This window comes from Euprymna scolopes, chromosome 36 (assembly GCF_053919585.1).
Source record: "Euprymna scolopes isolate OS-2025 chromosome 36, ASM5391958v1, whole genome shotgun sequence".
NCBI lineage: Eukaryota > Metazoa > Mollusca > Cephalopoda > Sepiida > Sepiolidae > Euprymna > Euprymna scolopes.
The window spans coordinates 96,969,909-96,977,809 of record NC_136517.1 but is presented as its reverse complement, the minus strand read 5'-3'; the positions used below and the strand labels follow the sequence as shown (position 1 = coordinate 96,977,809).

At 29.8% G+C, this 7,901-nt stretch overlaps 1 pseudogene; it reads left to right on the top strand.

Annotated features, from left to right (window-relative positions):
• Nucleotides 1-6,395: 6,395 nt before the first annotated feature.
• Nucleotides 6,396-6,620, top strand: LOC145260796 (U2 spliceosomal RNA; annotated as a pseudogene).
• Nucleotides 6,621-7,901: the final 1,281 nt, after the last annotated feature.

Sequence of the window (7,901 nt, the reverse complement as noted above, 5' to 3'; positions counted from 1 at the left end):
TAAAATGGCGGACAGTTGAATTCGTTTGCCCTTCTTCTGTTTCTTTTCTTTTTTTATAAGGCAAAATTTTTATCGCGACGCAAATGTCGAATTGGCATTTACAAAGTTCTGTTAAAAAAAAAGAGCGGTCATAAGAAATTCAATCCCTTCAAAATGGTTGACATTTCCTTGTGTTTGATCTCGATGCTTGCCTTCGTTCAGTCAAAACATGACTTCCCGCCTAATTTGTTCTTTGCCTCATCACATACGATATTTCTGACAGAGGAGAAATAGTTGCTGTTTTCTGTGCCAACTAATCTTTGGAAAGTTTTATAAATCGCATTATGTGAACGATATTTCTGACAGAGGAGAAATAGTTGCTGTTTTCTGTGCCAGCTAATCTTTGTAACGTTTTATAAATCGCATTATGTGAACGATATTTCTGACAGAGGGGGAATAATTGCTGTTTCGATTTTTCCGATTTCCGATTCTCGATTCCGATTACTCGTCCCAACACTACTAAATAGACAATCGCCTCGGACGCAAAATCCTTTTGTCCCCGGCCTCTTGGGTGGTCCACATTATTTTATGTTTCCTTTTTGCGTTGCATCGCAAATGTCATCAAGTTTAAAAGTTATTTTTTAAATAGCTACCGGCAAACATTAAAGAAACAAAGGAAGAGGGGAGCATCTTTAAAGATGTTCATCGAAGATGTAGAAATTCTATCAATCATTGAACTGTCTAATCACGGTGTAAGTGCAAGTTCTTTTTTGCGGAAGGGAAGGGAGTACAATTTTTATTGATTATATTGCTCTCTAAGACGCTTCTTCATATTGCGAAACCAATTAATTCATTCTCTTGCCAAAATTCGGACCGACGATTCAAAGAGATTCTTTTTTGTTCTGATCCTTCGTTTTTCTTCATCGAGTTGTTATTGATTCTTCTTCTTCTTCTTCTTCTTCTTCTTCTGTCCGCAATGAATCATGGGTGGAGGAGGAGGGGAATTTGTAAACGTAACGGTGATGACCCGCTTCTGGGACGGAGCAGGGGACATTCTTTGATTCGGTGAAAAATGGATTTTTAAATACACACTTTCTGATCAAAATGGCGTCTTTCAAAGCATTTCGGAGGAGGGGAAAAAGGATGATGAGAAAGGGGAGGAGGTAATTGGAGTTTTATTTTTTGTTTTGTTTTGAATTTATTTATTTGTTTCCATTCGAATAGGCAATCGTTGCACAATCTATCGTCAACTCCTTGTCCCAAGAAATGAGTCAGTTCTTCATTAAAAAAAATTCAATGTCTTTGTTTTTTTTTTTGGCCTCCGAAGATTTAATCTTCACTGCCTCGTCGCCATTAAGAACAATGCACTTTCCTTCGAAGGCAAAACACCAACTTACAATTGTGCATTCTTATGGATTCCTTTCAAACCAAATCCTATAGATCTTATGGGTCTTAGACAATAGAAATACCTAATATTGGTTATAAATTAGCGATAATAAAAAAAAAACCTTTATTCTTCTTAGACGAATCTTCATTGGGTTCTATTTTTTCTTTGTGCAATTTCTTTCTCCAATAATATTTGAGTATACTTTTTTGTCTATTAAAAACATTTTTTCTTTGAGATTTTCCATATTTTCTATTGTTTATTGTTTAAAACCGTTAAAATTCGGACTCCAAGAACGAAATTTGAATTCTAGTCACATCTGAGTTGAGGAAATTTGTTGGATTTCATTTCGAAACATTTAAATATCTTTTAATTTCAATACTTTTACAGCCGTTCCTTTTCTTATTCCAGTTCAAAAAATATGGAAAGCGTTATTATAATTTTTGATTTTAAAAGCCATGTCTTTATGAAAAACGTTTCATTCTCTGAAATCTTTGGTCTCTCATTTTATTACGAAACTGAAACAGAAAATAGACCTTTTGTATTTAGTGGCCAGATCTCGTATTATGAGGACAAGAATAAATTAAGATAATATCGATAATCTAATACGGTATAATCATGTTGACACACTGGTTCTCGTTAGATCACCGGAGTTAAGCCAAGTTGACCCTGGTCAGAACCAGATAAGTGACCAATTTGTGAATTCCAGACACTGTATGTAGGAGGACGTGGACACTTCTCTGCAAGAATTGCAAAAACCTAACGTCGTCATCTCCTCTAACGGGAATATATATGAAATTGGGGAACACTTATGAATTTCATACTTACATAGAACTTCCTCCTTTGGAAGAAGCCGATTAAACCCGCACAGGGTTAGTGCTGTTTTCCATTTTTTTTTCCAATTCCAATAATTAAATCAAAAAACATATATTCTTTTCTACAAACAGGCGTCATTTTCGTTTTAATAGTTTGAATTATTCTAGAAAGCATTAAAACAGTTGGAGGTTTTCCTTGGGGTTCTTTTCCTTAGTTTTTTTGGGTTTGTATTACTGTACACATAGATTCGAAAAAGTTGTCAAAAAACAAATATATAACAAATAAATGTTATCAAAGGCAAGATAAGTTACTTTTCTACAATGTAACATGTTTATTCAGCTCGAAAACCATACAGTGTTTACCGATGTATTGGAAAATTCAAGATGGCGTCTGACTCTCTCTTTAACACGGTAAGTTTGGGAAAAGGTGTTATAAATAAAAAAAAAATGGATAAAATACTGTTAAAAAACTCGCTTAATAAAATGTTACCGTGACATAGGTTGACATATATTCGGCGGGTTTCTAACCGTATTTTATCTAGTTTTTTTATGTGTAACACCTTTTCCTAAACTTACCGTGTTAAAGAGGGAGTGAGGCGAGGCGCCATCTTGAAATTTCCAATACATCGGTACGGTAAACACTCTATGTTTTTCGAGCTGAATAAACATGTTACATTGAATAAAAACACGAAAAATATATCCAGTTAGGTAGAAAAGTAACTTATCTTGCCTTTGATAACATTTATTTGTTATGTATTTGTTTTTTGACAACTTTTTCGAATCTGTGTACAGTAATACAAACAAGTTTTTTTTTCATTAGCCAATATGCAATATCGTCTATTATTAAAGATAGTCGATTTTGTCATAATTTTGCGACAGCCGTGCTAAGAAAGTTAAATAAATTTATGAATTAAGTCGCAAAATTCTTATGGCGACGTAATTGAAATATTAGGAATAAATACATTTAAAATATGTGAGTATGGCAAAATAGATTTTTTTTCCGATTTTCGAGCTGGGATCGAAGTGTAATAACTGTTTTCTATTAGGTCGGTAAAAAAGACCTTCTTTTGATGGGCTTGATTTTCCCACATTGTCGTGTCCGACTCGGCTCTTTTCTAACTTAATGTGTTTGAAGGAAATTGCAAATACTGTAAATGAACATTCCAGACAAAAGAGCGAACAACGTGTACCAAAAACACTCCATACATGAATGCTAACAGACTGAAAAGAAACATTCCATAATGTAGGACTAAAACACATTAACCCTGCGTTAGTCACCTGCGTGTTCCAAACATGGTTACTCCCATGGGGTGTTCATACACCCCATTTATAATGTTATTATTTTCTAAAATATAGTTATCCTGCTGATTCAGGATATATCTACAACCCCTGTTGAACAATTTGAATCACTCGTATCTTGTTGATATTAATATGAAATAATACAATAAAATAAATGATAAAACTAAGGAAAAATTAAGATATTACATAAGCTAAGTTCATAGTTACAAGACTGAAGGAGTAATAAATTGTAGATAAAATAATAATCCCATCAAAACTTATGAAAAAGAAAATATCAAAACATATAAATTTCATATTAAATATTACAGAGTAGCCTAATGATACATAATATGCACTTATATCTCCAAATTTTTATTCGCATTGAAAGAATACAAAAATATATAAATCATAAAATCATACCTACGTTGGTCAGCTGAGGTGAGTGGACACCACAGAAGGACAAAACAACGTCTACCTCCAAGTAAATCTGAGATACAATTGCGCCATACCAACGTATGTTATACCCTACCTGAGTTAGGAGAGTACAGGGGTGGGAGGAAAAGAAATAAGGTGTCACCTAGGAATTATGAGCACTTAAGCCAAATTGGGGTGACAAAAAAAATCTTTTTTACTTATCTAAAAATTGCTGCAAATTTTGTTGTAAAAGTTTAAATTTTTAAGTGTACATGAATTTTATAGACACCATATATATATATATATATATATATATATATATATATATATATATATATATATATGTATATATGTATATGTATATATATATATATATACTTTTATCTGTTTTATGTAAGCATTAAAATGTCGCTACACATTTATGAGCATATTTCTGTCAACCAGTTGCAAGTAACTAGCGATCGCTTAAAGCGATATTGCTTATAACATGTGTAAGGACTAACGCAGGGTTAAAGTCAACAAAGTTGCAAGAAACATTTCCAGACGTTATGGTCAGGAGGTTAACGAAGGATTCCAGAACAAAGAACTAACACGGTGTACAAAATCATTCCAAACAAAATATAACACTTTAAAATAGCAGACAATACATTGACGTCACAGTCGGCCGCCATTTTTAGTAAAAAAACTACATATCTATCAAAGAGACTTTGGGAAAGCAACATTCACTTGGGTTTAGTATATAATAGATTACGCAGAGACCGTGGGCATTCCACGCTAGTTAAATTTTTAAAACACATTATAGATAAAATGGATAAAAAATAAAATAAAACAAATAACGGCGAATTTAAAATAAATTTTAAATAAATTCTTTTTAAAAATTTTAAAGCTAAAAAGAATTAATTTAAAAAAAAAAATTACATTTCTCAAGTAAAATTCAATACACAACGAATTGTTTTGTTTTCTTTTCCCTGAATAATTTTTCATATTAATTATAAATCAACATATGTCAATTCATTGGCACATATTCTTCACTTTTAAAAAAGAAACTATAATTAAAAAACTTAGTCTCGTCTTAACATAACCTTTTAAAATTAATTATAAAATAGCCAATTTAAAACTGTAAACAGAGAGCCATGTTTTTTTTTTTTGAAAGTTTTGAAGAGGAAATGGTTTTAATGATTTTTAACTGATAAAAAGCGACTATAAAGGAAGATAATTCGTTTCTTATTAATTAATGTTAGCGATAATGATGCTTTTTTGTGACTTTGGAGGTCTGACAAGGAAATTAATTTTTAGATTTTACGATGTGTTTTTATCACGAATTTCATTATTACGTATTTATATATTTGTTAGAGTGAAAAATATTACAAGTTTTGTTATTGATAATAAATTGGTTTTTATTAACTTATTTAATTATTTTTTCAAGATTTGGTTACGTTTCTGTTTTCTAAAACCTCATTTTTTAAACACTTAATGTTCCATACAAAACATTTTATACAAAACGTATACAATTACGTGTACCTGTATATGTTTTCACACATATACAAAAATATATCTGTAAGTATATATATGTATATATACATATATGTATGTATATATATGTATATATACGTATATATACATATATATACTCATTTTATTTATTTATTTTTAATATGTATACACACATTTTATTTATTTAATTTTATTATATATATATATATATATATACTACATTTAAAATGATACCATTCTATGTTTTTTTTTACAATTTCATGAAAACTATAATTTTACACAAGATTTTTTGAAATTAAAAACAGATAATTCATATTGCTTCCTTCAACGTAACCCTTCATTTGATAATCGATAATCGACTTATATCTGCGTAGATATACCTATACAGCCACACACACACACACACACACACACACACACACACACACACACACACACACACACACACACACACATATATATATAATGTTTCTCTCTCTATATATAAATATATAAAATGTACATCCACAGATAGATAGACACACACACATATATATATACAAATATATATGTATAAACACCGCTATACGCACACATACATATAGATATGTATACAAATCAAGTACATGACATATTGATATACACGGTATATATATATCCACAAACAGGCACCGACACATGCACATATACTTAATATATATAATAAATAATTTACAGAGAGAAATATGTTTACATAAGAAACTGTGACGATAATAAAAACCTCAAGATTTAAGATGTAGCAATTATTTGTTATAAATATATATATATATATATATATATATATATATATATATATATATATATATATATATATAATGTATGTATGTATGTGTGTGTGTAATGTATGTATCTCTGGCTATATGAGTGGAAATTATTTAAATCGAAATAATTGAAGACTATAATTATGATTATGAAAATAATAGATATTGGTCCAGCTTGTTTCTCACGTAATATTGATAATATGGTCTTTTGAAATGCTCGTACATATGGATAAACTGATATGTGTGATTTTTAAATTTTCTTGGCCTTTTGGTCAAGATCAAAGTGTAGTATCTGTTCTTCAGATGCTGCACTTCCATTTTTTGTTCTCTTTCGGTGGAGGAGAAATCCTTCACGACTGAGACAATTTTTATTTTTGTACCTTTTCTCCACGTTAAAAAACGACCCTGGTGTCTAACTCTGTCCCGTGGGGAGGCATAGTAAATAGGTATAATATTAAACATTTTACTATATCATATATTTGTAATCTACTGAATTATATATATATATATATATATATATATATATATATATATACATATATATATACATACATATACATACATATATATATGTATATATATATATATATATATATATATATATATATATATATATATATGTGTGTGTGTGTGTGTGTACGCATACACACAGGTGCATATTGAGTTTTATATACGCAAATCGAAAATATAGACTTAATATTTCATGCTAAAATATGTTTTTTTTAAACTTTTTTTTTCAATTTGTTGGTGAGAAGTGTTTGCAGTGCAATGTTTTTTTTTTATGATGGCATACTGACAAAGGCCCTTTGCCCGCATATCCGACCCTCCTCTGTGTGCGTGTGTGTATTTTTGTATCACGGTGACCGTGGCGGGAGACAGACGTTCCGCCAGACACAACAATTAATCAACATTAAAGACGACAAATACAAAAAATGTGCAATCCATAAATTATTAATATCGTTTTTATTTACTTCTTCCATATCAGTTATTCGTTCTTCAAATCTCCGACAATGTTACATTGACTTTTTTGACAAACACAACGTTTTTTTAGTAAACGCAAAAATTGTTTGACAAATGCAAAAAAAAAAAAAGAAAAATAACAAACATAATTTTTATTGACAAACACAATTCATTTTAAGAATCACAAACATTTTTCACAAACAAAACAAAATTTTAACAAACGCTCCCCTCCCCCCCCCCCCAAAAAAAATTTGACAAACACGAAACTGTTTTGACAAACACTAATTTTTTTCCAAATACAAAAATATCTTTGACAAACTTAAAAAAATTTTTGAAAACAAAAAATATATTTTGACCAAGAAATTGTTTTGGATTTAAAGGAAAAATTATAACAAGTAGAAAAATATTCTTTGGCAAACACAATTGTCAAGGAAAAACTTTTCTCATTAACAAACGCATTTTTTTTTTATAAAAGCAGTTTGTTTTTGACGAACACATAAACATTTTTACAGACACAATTTTTTTAACAAATACATATTTTGAACACATACAAAGCTTTTGACAAATACATCTTTTCAGAAATACAACATTTTTTGACAAACACAAATATTCCTTCTCGAGAATTGCGTGACACTTTCTGTTATTTATTCGTCACCAGTTGATAAGAAAAACAAACAAAAAACTCACATAAAAACAATGAAAAAGAGTGGAAAAAAAAATAAAATTGAAAAAAATTATTTAAATATACAAAGAATTCCATCAGTCATTTTCAACATATTATTTCTCGATTCTTAATCC